Genomic DNA, 17,375 nt, shown 5'->3' on the forward strand with positions numbered 1-17,375 from the left:
AATCACTGGCCAGGAATCAGACAGTTTAACAGCCCAATCAAATGCGGAGCACGTTGGGGAGGGGGGTTGTGGCAGTTCAGGAATGGGAACAAAGTCGTGACCAGAAACAACATGAAAAGGAGTTTGTCCGGTACTTTGATGTACAGCATTGTTGTAAGCAACTTCAGCAAAAGGTAACAATTCAACCCAATCATCTTGATGGTAGTTAACGTATGCTCTAAGGAACTGTTTGAGGGTGGCATTTAAAATCTCAGTAGAACTGTCTGTCTGCGGATGGGACGATGTGGAAAGCGCCTGTTTAGTGCCAATCAATTTTAAAAATGATTTCCAAAATTGGGAAGTAAACAGTGTGCCGCGGTCCGAAATTATGTGGGAGGGGCTACTGTGGAGCTGGTAGGTGTGGTGAAAAAACAGGCATGCCAATTGCGGGGCTGAAGGAATGGATGCACATGGAATAAAATGAGCTTGCTTAGAGAAAAAATCCTTTACAACCCAAATGACAGTTTTCTTCTGACTGGGTGGCAGGTCCACAATGAAATCCATGGTAATCTGGTCCCAGGGACGGGACGGACTGGCCACTGGCTGTAAAAGCCCCTGCAGTTTCCCCCCTTTACGTTTAGACATGGCACAAACAGGACAGGAAGCAACATAGTCTTTGACATCACGTCTTAAGGTCGGCCACCAAAATTGGCAAACCAAATGCAACGTTTTAACAAAACCAAAGTGTCCAGCAAGTTTATCATCATGGGAACACCGCAAAACATCAGCTCGTAAAGTTTCAGGCACATAAAGGCAGTGTTCCACCCAAGCTAGACCGTCCTCAAAAGAAACATTGTCTCTATTAGCTAGCAACCAAGTATCAGATTTCAGTGCCTGGAGAAAGTCTTTTTGTAACCAACAAGGCACTTGCACTTTCTGCTTCCCAGGGCGTGCTGGGGGCGAGAGGGCTTGTGCACGGCTTTGACTCCGAGTGATGGCAGCCAAGCCCAATTGTGGTTTAGTGAGAACAGTACCAACCACATCAGCCACCTGGTCGTGATCTTGAGGTAAACATGACAGCGCATCAGCTAGAAAGTTTTTCTTTCCAGGAATGTATTTTAACTGGAAGTTAAAGCAACTAAAAAATTGAGCCCAACAAATTTGTTTAGGGCTGAGATGTCGCAGTGTGCGAAGGGCTTCCAAATTTCTGTGATCAGTCCAAATCTCAAAAGGGCATTTAGCGCTTTCAAGGAGATGGCGCCAAGTTTCTAAAGCTGCCTTTACTGCAAAAGCCTCCTTTTCCCAAACATGCCAGTGGTGTTCTGTTTCAGAAAATTTCTTAGATAAATAAGGTTTCAGACGATTTTCCAAATCCCTTTGCAACAAAATAGCCCCAGTCGAGGAGTCAGAAGCATCGACTTGGACCACAAAGGGGCATTCAGGATCAGGGTGCTGCAGAATAGGCTCAGCAGTGAAGAGTTTTCAATTTATCAAAAGCCGCCTGGCATTCAGGTGTCCAATTCAACACCACCCCAGGGTTTTTTACTTTGCGTGTCTCCCCCAAGCCCTTTGTACGGAGTAAATCAGTGAGGGGCAGAGCAATCTCAGTGAACCCCAGGATGAATTGCCTATAGAAATTACTGAATCCTAGAAAACTTTGTAATTGCCTTCGGGTGTGGGGACACTCCCAACTCAGAATTGCCTGAATCTTGGCAGGGTCCATTTCTATACCCTGGTCAGACACTCGATAGCCCAGATAGTCAAGTTGTTTTTTGTGAAACTCACACCTGGAACGTTTGGCATAGAGTTTGGCATCTCTAAGCTTGCGTAACACCTGTCTGAGGAGACGTTCATGTTCCTCCTCGGTTTCAGTGTAAATAAGAACATCATCTAAATAAACTAGGACCCCTTTGAATAAATGATCATGTAATACTTTGTTGATCAATTGCATAAACACTCCAGGCACCCCTGCCAACCCGAAAGGGAGAACTTTGTATTGAAACGATCCTAGTGGGCAATTAAACACAGTTTTCCACTCATCCCCAGCTTTGATGCAAATGTGACAGTAGGCTTCGCGAAGATCAAGCTTGGAGAAAATTTTGCCTTTTGACAAATGAGCTAACATGTCCTTCATGAGGGGAAGAGGATATTCATTGACAATTGAGACCAAATTTAACCCTCAATAGTCTGTATAGAGCTGAAGTGTGCCATCCTTCTTTTCCCGGAATAATACAGGAGCCCCAACTGGGGAATTGGGAGGTTCAATAAATCCCCTTGACAGATTTCTGTCAATGAAGTCCTGTAGTGCTTCGAGCTCCTTCTGAGTCATTGGATAAATTTTTGGCTTGGGCAATTGAGCACTGGGGACCAACTCAATTGCACAGTCAGTTTTTTGATGAGGGGGTAACTGATCTACTTCCATCTCCCCAAATACATCCGCAAATTCTTGGTATTGAGCGGGCAAGCCTTCTAAATGTGGCAAGTTAGGGTGCAGCATGGCGATTGCCGCCCTTCCAACCCCCGCACGGGCAACCATTTCCGCGGCAGGAGCTTGGTAAAATTCATCTTTAAATGTCACAGTCCTGTGCTCCCAATTTATATAGGGACTTCGATAGGTCAACCATGGGATCCCCAAGATGACCAAGGGGTTGCCAACTGGGGCTATAACAAATTTCAAAGTCTCATGGTGGCTGCCCATTTACATTGCAATAGTTCCAGTGAAATGGGTTGCCGCTGCCTCCCCCCCCCCCCCGCTGCTGAACCATCCAGCTGTGTAAAGATCAAAGGATGCTGGAGGGGAAAACTCGGCAGTTCCAAAGCGGCAACCAAATCACAATGAATTAAACACCTGGAACACCCAGAGTCAACTAAAGCCCACATCTTGGTAGATTTTGTGCAGGAACTCAACTTCACTTTTACTGTTAAAGTGGGACAGTCATCACTCACCATAGCATCTTTGCGCCCATCCTGTCCCACCTGCCAGTTGGCGTCCATCATGGCAGGTGGCTGGCATTTCCCACCGGCTCCTTAATTTCGTCTTCAGCCTCTCCTGAAAAGTAGATTAATTCTTCAGAGTTGGCTGTCCCTTTGGCAGCTGTCATTCATCGTGAAGCAGGGGGCAATTTGGCCGGTGGCTTCCCTGCTTGATCTCTGGCTTTGGCTTTCAGGCAATCAGCTGCTTGATGGCTCTCCTTTCTGCATTGAAGACACTGACCTCTCATGTAGCGCCGATCTCTCTCCTCATCCCAGGCTCTGTGGCTTGGCCAGACAGCAGTTGTAGCACTTTGGGGTCCTCTCGTGGTAGTGTGTTTTTTTGGATTTTCTGGTTTGCAGGAAGGTATGCTTGGTGTTCTCAACCTTCCCTACCAGACAGATCCAGTCATACAATGACTCAGGGTCGTCTCAACCTAACGCCCAGTGCAGGACATCTCAGTTGAGTCCCTCTTTAAAAAGCTCTATTAGAGTCGACTCAGACCAGTCAGTGATTTTACAAGCAAGAGCTCTAAACTCTAGAGCATAATTGGCTACTGACATTTGGCCCTGGGTAAAATCCTTCAATGCCTTCTTGGCTCGTGCCTTGGCCAGAGGATCTTCAAAATGCAGTTTTAATGCCCAGATGAAATCATCAAAATAATCTAGTGCAGGGGAGTCAGCATCATGTATTGAACATACCAGTCAGCTGCTCGACCCTTCAACTTGGTGGCAATGGCATTTATCTTAGACTCTTCAGAAGGGAAGCATGCCCCAAAGTCTCTCATATAACTGTTAGCATTAGTCAAAAAGAAGAATAACTTTGTTGGATCCCCATCAAATTTGACAGAAAAGTCTCTCACTCCGCCTTGTGCTGGAGTAGACCCAGTAGGCACTTGAGTGCTTTGTCCCCAGGTTATGGTAGCTTTACCTTTACGAGGTGGGGATACTGATGGCCAGGCTCTGCGGGGTGGAGATTCGTCCCAGAACCGTCTCCGGCCCCGTTCTGCTGGTGGTCTAGATGGGAGGATGGGGGATGGTTGTGGGAGGTTGGGATCTCCTCAGTGTCTCCCCTGTCCCTCCATTGACAGAGACAAGTTTTTAAACATGTACTCTATCGATTCCATTTTGGCTTCCATCACTTGTAGCCTCTCAGGGGTCTGAGAGTCCCTTCTCCTTCGGGTGCCTGGTTTCCTCTCAGTCAACACCATAGTAGATTCTTTGTCAGGGTTTAGTGGGAACCGATACTTCCAGGACGTCCCCGAAGTCCCTGGTTGGTGGTCCCCCACTTCATCCAAGATGATCAACTCAGTGAGTGATTCGCTTGGTGCCGGTTGCTTTGGTTCTTCCCCATTACTGAATTCTTCCAAGTCAGAATCGGAATTTGATTCATCCTTCAAAAGGTCTTGGGATTCTGAAGGTTCTGTAGTGACATTTAGTTCTCCGCTTTTGACTGTCGACTTGGGCATCAAGCTACTCGGTTCCTCGAGTCCCCCGGTCATGGATTTTGACTCAGCCATTGTTAACTATATTCCCTCACAAGAAACTAATCTTGGTAGGAGCTAACTGTATAATTTTGGGATTCTCAGCTTTATGTAATGATTGCCTATTCTAACGTACATCAGACTCATAAGAAGGGTTTCAAAGATATCTGATTTATTGAAGGATAGTATGCAGGATCACAAAGAAAGCTGAGAATGATGAAAGTGTGGCAAATTTAAACTAAAAACCCTGGGTGCAAACAAAATCCCTCCCCCTTAGAATCTTCTCAAGTCCACAATCCCAGGTGCTCCTAACAGCTTCTGATGGTCTGCAGGAAAAGGTCTTGAACAGAGAAAATAACCCAAACACATTCCATTGTCCTGATTCCACATACAAAGCTTGGTACAAGGTTTCACAGCAGTTCCCTCCCAAACAGAAATGCGCGTCAGTGACATGGCATGTGAAACGTTACGATGTTTGAAATACATTGAAGCAGTGAACATGACAGCCGCAGACTGGCACTTCTCAAAGCAGCCCTGAAGAGTTTGGAAAAGATACTCAGATGCCATGACATGAACTACAAAGATCAGAATACAAGAAATGTATTCCCTGTGTCACTCTATGGAAAGTTGGACTTTGAAGAAGCGGGATAGGAAGAGCATTAGTACTTTTGAACTTTAATATTGGAGAATACTCCTGAAAATTCCATGGATAGCTAAGTAAATATATAAATGGATCATCAAAAAATCAACCCAGAGTTTTCACGCAAGACACAAATGACCAGGCTCAAATTATCATACTTTGAACACATTATGCAAAGACTGAGCTCTCTAGAGAAGTTTATTATGCTGGGAAAGATGGAAGGAAAGAGAAGAAGAAGAAGTTCTGGTTAAACTATGAGGTGACCAGAAGAATTAAAATGGAATTCTTTTGGTAATTGTATACAAGTGGTAATTGTCTCTTGAATGTGAGTTCCGTTCAATTCAAGACCAACCAGGCAATGGCAGAGTGCTAGGTAAGACAGCAAAACCAGGCCCAGTTGTAGAGCACAGTGAAGTGGCTGGACTGGGCTCGACTGGGAATCGTGGCAAGGCAGCAAGGCAGGGCTTGATTGCAAGCTGTGGCAAGGCAGCTGAACAGGAATTGACTGGAGACCATGACAAGGAGGCAAGCAGGACTTGGCAGGAACTGGCGGCAAGGTGACTGGGCTAGGTGTGACTGGAGTTCACGGCCAGGCAGCACAATGGGACTTGGCTGGCCATGGCAGCAAGGCGACTGGACAGGACTCAACTGAAGATGGCGGCAAGGCAACTGAACCAGCCTCGGCTGGAGAACAAGGTAGGACTGTGAGGCAAAACTCGGCTATGGATCACAATGAGGCAACAAGGCTAGGCTCGACTGGACTCTGTGGCAAGGTGGCAAGACTGGACTTGGTTGGACCTCGTGGTGGGGCGGCAAGACTTGTCTGGGCTTCGTGGCAAGGTGGCAAGACTCGATCTGACTGAGCTTCAGGGCAAGGCAACAGGACTCGGCTGGACTTCATGGCAGAACGGCAAGACAAGATTCAGCTGGACTTCATGGTGAGGCAACAAGGCAAGGCTTGGCTGGGGCTCACTGCAAGGTAGCAAGGTAAGGTTCAAAAGGCTGGGAAGGCTCTGGTTCCATAGCGGCACCAGGGCAGGAATCTGAAAATGATTCCAGCTTTTGTGCTCTGTTGGAAGCTGTTCGCTCAGTAGAACGTTTGTCTCTGGCAGCCCAGTCCTTGCGCTGGCTCCTTTTTATTTTGTTCCCTTTGCACCATGTTTCCTCCAGAGCCAATCAAGCTTCTTTTTGCTTGGCACGCTTTTTGGCTCGCCTTTCCCTTGCACTGATTGGTGGCTTTGAGTCCAGCTCCTGGTTTTGTCCAATCAGCTGCTCAGGACTTTCCCACTCTGCCAAGTCACTCTGAGTTTTGATTTCCCCATTTGCCTAGCATAGGTTTTGATTTCCCCTTCCTCAGCCTCAGAATCAGATTCAACCCTTACAAAAGATGACCAGCAGCAAGATAAAGGGTACACCATTGGAAGATCTGAAATACTAGGTTGGGGACAGATCCTCCTGGAGAGAATCTATTTTATGTGGTTCCTAAGAGTTGACCTTCACTTGATGACAGATAATCAATGTTTTCACATATAACTGGTCTTTTCTTCAACTTGCTTTCAAGTGCATCCATAAATGTAACAACAGACAGCACAAAGAAAGTTTTTTCTTGGGGAAAGCCTTCCATCAACATCAGATCATCACTGTAATTGACTAGGTTTTTTTCTTATGCTTTTCCTTGGATTCACACACTTGTAATCTACATAAGCTAGCTTTTCAGTTTAGTTACATCAAAGTTTTCTCAAGCTTCTTTCAAGAACTAAAGGTTATGTAAATATTTCAACGTATGTCAAGGACTATATATGGTTTTATGAAAGTATCTGACAAATGATTCCAAAGTCCTTGTAATAAACTAAGGCCTCCATTTTCATCCTAAAAATGACAGCTTCTTCCTTTTTATATTTTTCAGTCTCACAAATATGAACATGAATTTAAGAGCATCAATAATTGAATTATAATTCTCAAGAAAGACTGGAGTATTACTTAGCATTTTATTGAGGCAGAGAAGATCATAAACAGTATTTCTTGGATAACTGCACACATGTTTTTATTGCATCTATGTAGCATTCAATTCCAGTAAAGCCAACTAGATTTAGTGAGTGTCCAGCATAGGGTTGGCCTGTTTATCTATCATCTATCTATTTTCTTCTAGAAGTTGTGACTATTCTCAGCACTTCCTGAAGTAAATTTCTATAATCTTGTAAGGATTGCCTACCCTAATAGACTCAGACTTACAAGCAGGAACTTAATGATATCTGATTTATTAAAGAATAGTATGCAAATACAGAGAAAGCTGAGAATGAGCAAAAGTGCGCCAAATACAAACTAAAAACCCTCAGCTCAAACGTAATCCCTCCCCTCGCCCTGCCATTGCAAACTCCGCCCCCCCAGGTGCTGGTAACCATTTCTGCTGATGTCCTGGGAAAGGAACCTTGAACACACAAGATAACCCAAACACATTCCAATCCAGCTGCTAACATACAACAATCCCACGAGATGGAATCCTCCTCCCCTCCCAGATGAAACACACATCAGCCAAATGACATGCAAAACGTTACGATGTAACGGTAACATTGGAACGGTGAACATGACATACCGCCCCCCCCCCCAAAACACTAAGGAGCAGGTTTCAGAGGATAAGCTAGATGAAAGCGTCTAACTAAAACAGGAGAGTGAACATCATGGGCAGACACCCACTCAGGGTGGGGAAAGTGTTTCCAGCGAATGAGGTACTGCAGGGTGCCATGAAGTCGGCGAGAATCAAGGACCTCCGTCACCTCAAAATTTTGCTGTCCGCCAATCATGATCGGAGCAGGAGGTGGGGGTTGTGGATGCCAGTGATCTGAGTGGTTGACAGGTTTGAGTAAGCTGCAATGAAAAACAGGATGTAAATGCTTCAGATTGTGTGGCAAATCCAGTCTAAATGTGGCAGGGTTAATAACTCCCACAATGGGAAAAGGGCCAACAAACTTAGGAGCCAACTTCTTCGAGGGCTGAGGGGACTTAATGAACTTAGTGGAAAGATAGACCTTATCACCAACTTTAAAAGCAGGTTGAAGGGCTCATCGTTTATCGGTGTGCAGTTTATAGGCAGATTGGGCATCAGCCAATGCCAGCTGGATCACTGGCCACAAATCAGCCAGTTGAGCAGCCCAATCAGAAGCGGAGCAGGGCTGTGTGGAGGGTTGAGGCAACTCAGGAATGGGAACAAAGTCCTGGCCAAACACAGTATGGAAAGGGGTGTGCCCCGTGCTCTGATGGACAGCGTTGTTATAAGCCACCTCAGCAAAAGGTAGCAGATCAACCCAATTGTCCTGCTGATAGTTGACAAATGCCCACAAAAATTGCTTCAGGGTTGAATTAAGAGCCTCCGTAGATCCGTCAGTCTCCGGATGCGACACAGTGGACAATGCCTGCTTGGTGTCCATCAGCTTTAAAAATGCCCTCCAAAATTGGGAAGTGAACTGTGTTCCGCAGTCCGTGATCAAGCCGGAGGGGCTCCCGTGAATTCGGTAGATGTGGATTAGAAAAAGGCGGGCCAATTGCTGCGCAGACGGAATGGAAGCACATGGAATGAAATGGGCTTGCTTAGAAAAGTAGTCCTTTACCACCCAAATCACAGTCTTTCTCTGACTAGGAGGCAAATCCACAATGAAATCCATGGAAACCTCCTCCCAAGGACGGGAGGGGCTGGCCACCGGCTGCAGCAGCCCTTGCGGTTTGCCCCCCTTCCGTTTTGACATGGCACAGACAGGACAAGAAGCAACATAACTTTTTATATCACATCTCAATGTGGGCCACCAAAATTGGCGGTGTACCAGATGCAAGGTTTTGACAAACCCAAAATGACCAGCCACTTTATCATCATGAGACCTAATCAAAATTTCCCTTCGCAAACTGTCAGGGACATAGAGGCGGTTTTGCTTCAAAGCTAAGCCTCTGTCAAATGTAACATTGTCTCTATTTGCTTGCAACCAAGTGTCAGATTTCAGCTCTAGCAGAAACCGTTGTTGCAATTGCGAGGGAATTGGCGTCCTTCCCCCGGCTGGTGAAACCGAAGCTGGGGGCAGCTGTGCACGGGTCTGACTGCGTGTGACAGCTTGCAACCCCAATTGGGGTGCTGTCCACACTGTACCACGTAAGGTGCCTGGACCAAATCCTGGGGCAGGCGGGAAAGCGCATCAGCCAGGAAGTTTTTCTTGCCCGGAATGAATTTCAACTTAAAGTCAAAGCGACTGAAAAATTGAGCCCAGCAGATCTGCTTAGGACTGAGCTTACGGGGTGTGCTGAGCGCTTCCAAATTTTTATGGTCAGTCCAAACCTCAAAAGGACATTTAGCCTCCTCTAAGAGGTGGCGCCATGCCTCCAAAGCAGCCTTGACTGCAAAAGCTTCTTTCTCCCAAACATGCCACTGCCTTTCCGTCTCAGAAAATTTCTGGGACAGATACGCACATGGCTTCAGGCAGTTGTCAGCATCCGCTTGCAGCAAGAGCACTCCAATTGAGAAATCGGAAGCATCCACTTGAACCACAAAGGGTTTAGTGGGATCAGGGTGTTGAAGAATGGGTTCAGCAGTGAACAGGCTTTTGAGTTTGTCGAAAGCCAACTGGCAGTCAGGTGTCCAATTAAGCAATGCCCCTGGGTTCTTTACCTTGCGTGTGTCCCCCAACTCCTTTGTATGTAACAAGTCAGTGAGAGGCAATGCAATTTCTGCGAACCCCTGGATGAATTGGCGGTAATAGTTGGAAAAGCCAATAAAACTTTGGAGCTGCCTGCGGGTGCGCGGGCGCTCCCACCCCAAAATAGCTTGAATCTTTGCAGGATCCATCTCAATGCCCTTGTCAGAGATCCTGTACCCCAGGTAGTCAAGCTGAGTCTGATGAAATTCACACTTAGAAAGCTTAGCATAGAGCTCAGCCTTTCTCAGTTTGCTAAGCACCTGTTTTACCAAGCGCTCATGTTCCTCTTCCGTTTCAGTATAAGTCAAAACATCATCCAAATAGACCAGTACACCCTTGAACAAATGTTCATGTAACACTTCATTGATCAATTGCATGAGCACCCCTGGTGCCCCCACCAACCCAAAAGGCAAAACTTTATACTGAAAAGAATCCAGTGGACAATTGAAAGCAGTCTTCCATTCATCCCCCTCCCGTATGCGGATGTGGAAATAGGCTTCCCACAAATCCAGCTTAGAGAAGATTTTCCCCTTAGCCAGATTGGCTAACATGTCTTTTATTAACGGCAGAGGATATTTGTTTAATATCGAGACTGCATTTACTCCACGGTAATCTGTACAAAGTCTCAATGTCCCATCCTTCTTTACTCAAAACAACATGGGGGCGCCCACTGGCGAATTTGCTGGTTCAATAAAACTCCTGGCCAAGTTTTTGTCCACAAACTCCCTCAATGCTGCCAGTTCCTTTTGAGTCATGGCATAAATTTTTGGTTTGGGCAGTTGAGCGTCAGGGACCAACTCTATCGCACAGTCAGTTTTTCGATGGGGTGGGAGTTGGTCCACTTCTTTCTCACCAAACACATCCGCAAAGCCTTGGTATTGCTCTGGCAAGCCCTCCAGTGGTGTGACAGTGAAATGCGGGGTTGCTGCCACCACCCTCCCCACTGCAGCCTCCGGAGCGTTGTCCTCCCCAGGGGCTTGATAGAAACCATCCCCAAAAGTCAAAGTCCTGTGTACCCAATTTATATAGGGGTTTTGTTGGATCAACCAAGGAATCCCCAGAATGACTAAGGGATGCGCCACAGGCGCCACTACAAACGGCAGCCCCTCACGGTGGCTGCCCATTTGCAATGCCACCATGCTCATGTAATGGGTGACCGGTTTCCCCCCCCGCCGTAGAACCATCCAGCTGGGTGAAAATCATGGAACGTTGCAGTGGAAAGCTGGGTAACTCCAAAGCAGCCACCACGTCAGAGTGCATCAAGCAACGCGAACACCCCGAATCGATCAATGCCCAAACTTCAACAGTTCTTTTGCGGGAGCCTAACTTCACTTTCACGTTCAGTGTGGGATAGTTGGCACTCACCAAAACATGTTCATGCCCATCCTCCACCACCTGCCCACAGGCGCTCCTTAGAGCAGGTGGCTGGCGTTTCCCGCCGGCTGGTGTAGATCGGGCTCCCCCTCACCCCTGAAGTAAGGAACCTCCTCCACTTCAGTTTCAGCCATGGCTGCCTTCATTTTCCTGGGTAGGGTGGGAGATTTCCCCGTCGGCTTCCCCGAATGATCATCGGTCTTGCCCTTTGGGCACGCCGCCACTCAGTGACCTTCCTTTCCACATCGGAGGCACTGCCCTTTCACATAGCGGCGCTCCCTCTCCTCCTCCCAGGCACGTTGACCGGAGTTTCCAGTAGGCGCAGCAGGGCGGGAACCCTTGCTGAGCCCAGAATATCTCATCACCTTCCTGTGAGTGAAGGTTTCATGGGCATGCTCAGCCTTCCCTGCCAACTGTATCCATTCATACAGGGTATCTGGATCGTCCCTACCGAGTGACCACCTCAGGACCTCCATGTTCAAACCGTCCTTGAAAAGTTCTATTAAGGTAGATTGGGACCAATCCTCAACCTTCCCAGCCAGAGCCTTAAATTCCAGAGCATAGTCTGCTACCGATCGTGGCCCCTCGCTAAGCTCCCTCAGCGCCTGTTTTGCCCTTTCTTTAGCTAACGGGTCTTCAAAGTGTAGCTTCAACGCCCACAGGAATTCTTTGAACTCCTCCAGCTCAGGGGCATCCGATTGACATAATTGCACATACCAATCGGCAGCCCGCCCCTTGAGCTTAGTGGCAATGGCATTAATCTTGGCTCTTTCTGAACAAAAATACAGTTCCCATTCATCCATATAGCTCCTTGCATTGGTAAGGAAGAATGATAGCTTAGTTGGATCTCCATCAAATTTAACTGTAAAGTCCTTAACCCCCACTCCAGGTGGTCCCTTCGCCACAGCTGGGCGGTCGGACTTTCTTTTAGCTCCCAGGGATCTCCGCTCTCGAGGAGGGGACCTTGAAATTCTCACCCTCGGTGCCCTTGCCTCCTCTCTGCGCTGGGTCCTACTCCTTTCCTCCGAAGAAGGTGGGGGCGAAGAAGGAGATGAATGCCTATTACTAGACTCCTCTCTCCTCCTCTCCCGGGGACCCCAGTCCATTGACATTTTCTGAAACATAAATTCTAGTGACTCCAATTTGGCCTCCACCAGTCTTATATGGTCAGGGGTTTGGGAATCCTCCTTTCCCTCCTGCCTCACCACGGTTGGGGACATTGGGTATCGCTGCTGCCAAGATGTTTTGGACGTCCCTGGTAGGGGTCCCTGTGTTTCATCCCAGGTGGTCAGCTCGCCTGGCGACTCACCGGTCAGTTCAGGGGCTCTTTTACCTCCAACCTCCTCTTCTCCCAGGCTGGAGCTCGACACCTCCCGAATTTCTGAGAGCTCCTGAGTAGGGACCCTCTCTGTTCTTATCACCGTGGGGTCGGGTTCCCCCTCGCTCGATTCCTCGCTTTCCGTGGTTTGGGGATTTGGTTTGCTCATCGCTAGCACTTCTCCCTCACAAAATAAATCTGGAAAGGGGCTAACAGAATTTTTTTTGAGATTTCTCAGCTTTATGTAAGGATTGCCTACCCTAATAGACTCAGACTTACAAGCAGGAACTTAATGATATCTGATTTATTAAAGAATAGTATGCAAATACAGAGAAAGCTGAGAATGAGCAAAAGTGCGCCAAATACAAACTAAAAACTCTCGGCTCAAACGTAATCCCTCCCCTCACCCTGCCATCGCAAACTCCCCCCCCCCCCCAGGTGCTGGTGACCGTTTCTGCTGATGTCCTGGGAAAGGAATCTTGAACACACAAGATAACCCAAACACATTCCAATCCAGCTGCTAACATACAACAATCCCACGAGATGGAATCCTCCTCCCCTCCCAGACGAAACACGCATCAGCCAAATGACATGCGAAACGTTACGATGTAACGGTAACATTGGAACGGTGAACATGACAATCTTTGCATAGATAACGAAGCACCATATTGGCCATACTTTCATCACTCTGCTTTCTAATTCAAGAAAAGTTAGGAAGTATTTAGTGGGGAAACCATCTTTGAAAGATACACATACAATAACAGTTAATTGATCTTCATGTGAAAGGTTTGGTATAAAATCAACGAACAAGTATGTAGCTTTTCTCAAGTCTTCCAAAATTGATTCCTGTACTTCATTTTAGCCATAACCTGTTTCGTACTGTTTTAGGCAAGTATGAAGGCTTTTCACATCTATTGTTTTCATAATACTGATGTAATTCTGATGTCAGTACTGACACTCTGAATAAGCTTTTTGTATCCAGAATTAAATTTCTTCTTCAGGCAAGACACCTGGAATAAATATTTTATTTTGCTGCGATTTCAGGCTCAGCATATATGTAAAAGTCACATTCACATCTGTATAATCTATGCTATAATCGATGTGGAAGTCTCTGGTTGCTGTGAACCTGCCTGACTGTTCTGAGTATCAGGATTCTTCCTTTCTTCTGCAGCGAATGTCAACTTTGGTAGTATTTTCATACGCATTTCACAATGCTGTTTCTTTTTTCTCTATGGGCAATGACTTTCAAAAGGACTTCATTTCTAAGGCCTTTTGAAAATTAATCAAAATCAGTGTGGTAACCTGATAATATACACAGCAGGGATATACAGTACCCATGGTGCAAGAGAATGTATGACCTTGGGACCATGAGCCCCATCCTCCTAATTTGCTGAGAAATAGCTTGCTTTATGCTCTCCCCTCCTACCTCCCTCAGTGATAAGCAAGCTGAGTGTACAGAGTGTGATATTATTTTCATAGGACTCACTCAAGTGAGAGAAATACCAAGAATGCTTATCCCCTGTCTTTTGCAGCAAAGATTCTAAAGTGGTGTCGGGGGGGGGGGGGAGGCAAGGGACCAAGAGGGGACATCTCTACTTCTTCCCCAGGGCCCATTTCAACCTTGCTATTTCCCTCAATTTCTGCCACCACTTTCAAAAGCACATTTGGTAGGGGTAAGAGAGAGGGCCTACTCAGTGACTGCTCTCAGATTCTTATATGCCATGTCAAGGGAGGTCAGACTAACTCTGTAGGCCAGTGTTTCTCAACCTCGGCAACTTTAAGATGTGTGGACTTCAACTCCCAGAATTCCCCAGCCAGCCACTGCTGTAGGCATTTCCATCAGCTGATGCTGACACAAAAGGCACTTTCTTTAAGGCAAGTTGAATAAAATTGAATACATTCCATTTTTTTCTGATGGGTGCTTTCTAGGTAGAGTGGAAGGGGATCTTTTTGTCTTTAAAGAATCAGCAAAGGAACTCCTGCATTCCAGAATCTGAAAAACTGTTCCTAAGGTCTGGGAACCTTCTAGAAGAGAAGGATGAATTTATGAAAATTAGATGCCTTACCTGGTACGAGCATAAATGTTTTTTGATAATGCCAAAACAACACTGGATATGGCATATTGGTTTAAGAAATTAGAGAACTTGTCTTCCTTGCTGAAATCAACATTACTTATAGATGGATCACACAATTAGTTGTTAATATTTAATTAAATTTAACATTTAATTTCCATAATAAGGTTTTTTTTTCTTAGTTCTGTACCTTTAAGAGAAGCATTATTTGTTGAAAGGGTTTTCTTCTAAGGAAATTTTACTATCAGGATAAATATTACATGACAAACATTTACGTAGTTTAAAGCTACAAAGGTTACATATGAAGCAACATGCTATTGTATTTTTATGGGCTTTTACTAGGTGTAAACTCAATATTTCATAATTTTGTGGTAGATGTAGGAAGTATCAAGTCGGTGCTTTAGGCTGAAATAGCAGAAGCCATTCTCAAGTATGATTAAAGCATTTTTAACACAATTTAGTTATATTTAGAAGCAACTGTTTCTACGTCAACTCACCTCACAGGGTTGTTGTTTTGGGGAAACTAGGAGGAGGAAGGAGTATTAGGTTTGTTTGCGAGATATTTATAAAAATAATAAAGGCAGGAAACAAACAAACAAACAAATAAAAAACTGTATGCTTAGCCTTTTGCTAGCTAGATGCCCTCCAGCACGTTTGCTTTTTGCTCCACCCAGAAGACGAACACCAGAAGGATCTCTTTCACAAAGCTAATGTTTGACCAAATTGTTGTTGTTTATTCATGAAGTCACTTCCGACTCTTCGTGACTTCATGGACCAGCCCACGCCAGAGCTTCCTGTCGGTCGTCAACACCCCCAGCTCCCCCAGGGACGAGTCCGTCACCTCTAGAATATCATCTATCCATCTTGCCCTTGGTCGGCCCCTCTTCCTTTTGCCTTCCACTCTCCCTAGCATCAGCATCTTCTCCAGGGTGTCCTGTCTTCTCATTATGTGGCCAAAGTATTTCAGTTTGGCCTTTAATATCATTCCTTCAAGTGAGCAGTCTGGCTTTATTTCCTGGAGGATGGACTGGTTTGATCTTCTTGCAGTCCAAGGCACTCTCAGAATTTTCCTCCAACACCACAGTTCAAAAGCATCAATCTTCCTTCTCTCAGCCTTCCTTATGGTCCAGCTCTCGCAGCCATATGTCACTACTGGGAATACCATTGCTTTAACTATGCGGACCTTTGTTGTCAGTGTGATGCCTCTGCTCTTAACTATTTTATCGAGATTTGTCATTGCTCTTCTCCCAAGGATTAAGCGTCTTCTGATTTCCTGACTGCAGTCAGCATCTGCAGTAATCTTTGCACCTAGAAATACAAAGTCTTTCACTGCTTCTACATTTTCTCCCTCTATTTGCCAGTTATCGATCAAGCTGGTTGTCATAATCTTGGTTTTTGTGAGGTTTAGCTGCAAGCCAGCTTTTGCACTTTCTTCTTTCACCTTCATCATAAGGCTCCTCAGTTCCTCTTTGCTTTCAGCCATCAAAGTGTTATCATCTGCATATCTGAGATTGTTAATGTTTCTTCCAGCGATTTTAACTCCAGCCTTGGATTCCTCAAGCCCAGCATGTCACATGATGTGTTCTGCATACAAGTTGAATAGGTAGGGTGAGAGTATACACCCCTGCCATACTCCTTTCCCAATCTTAAACCAGTCTGTTGTTCCGTGGTCTGTTCTTAGTTTGACCAAATGTCAAATGTAATTTGTACAATCTGTACAATCAGATCTTAGGGTCATATGCAGATAAGAAAAAAGGCAAATTGAAATGCTGTTATACAAATATATACACTATATGAGGTGTCTGCATCTGGAGTACTGTGCACAGTTCTGATTGCCAAACTTAAGCCCCCCCCTGCCCAAGCTGGTCAAGGAAGGGAGGAGGAAGTGGTCAGTTGTGCACCCAACAGGAATAGATAGATAAGAGCTAGCTCATGTCTCTCCCTCAGCAACAGCAAAAGTGCCCACCTTTTGGGAGTGTTTTGTCCACCCAATTATTTGGGAATAATTATCGTTTGTACCTCTTTGTTTTAAACTTGTACAAAAGTTGTGTTGATTTGCAAGCTCGGCACACTTATGGAACTAAAGTCATAGGTGCCCTTTCTCCTTCAGAATAAAGCTATAAAAGGGATTCCTGCCTTGCATATTAATTGGCGAAGAATGCCAGGTGTTAAAGAACCCAGTGTTCCTGGGACAACAATGGCATGGAGGGGAACAACAGTGGGAGAGGGCATGTCTCCATCTTTTGCTCCCAAGACATCTGGTGAGAAACAAAATGCTGGACTAAGATAGGTCTGGTCTGAATCAGAATGGCTGCTCTTCTATTCTTATGTAACTAAAAGAGAAGGATTTACTCTGGAACAGTACAGAGCAGCAGGAGGGCCAACTTGCAGTCTGTGAGTTGCATGCAGACACCCAATTTCCAATTTGTACTCCCAAGCCCCCTGAATGTTTTTTTAGCATTTCTGATAGGTTGGCAGTGGCAGATAAGGAGCAAAAATAGGCATTGTAGAAGCTTATTTCACCCTGAAAAATCCCAAGCTCCTTTTTCAGAAAGGCACTTTAAAAGGCACATTTTTAAAAATAAAATCTGTTCAATCGTGTCCAATTCTTGGAGACTGCCTGGACAAGTCCCTGCAGTGTTCTTGACAAGGTTTTTCAGAAGTGGTTTGCCACTGCCTGCTTCCCAGGGCTGAGAGAGAGTGTCTGGCCCAAAGTCACCCAGCTGGCTTTGTGCCTAAGGAAGGACCAGAACTCACAGTCTACTGATTTCTAGACTGGTTCCTTAACTACTACACCAGACTGGCTCTCAAAGGCACTTTAGTTTTAATGTATTTTTGTAAAGATTTCCATCTCATTCTTGT

The sequence above is a fragment of the Candoia aspera genome, chromosome 6 (genome assembly GCF_035149785.1).
Source record: "Candoia aspera isolate rCanAsp1 chromosome 6, rCanAsp1.hap2, whole genome shotgun sequence".
NCBI lineage: Eukaryota > Metazoa > Chordata > Lepidosauria > Squamata > Boidae > Candoia > Candoia aspera.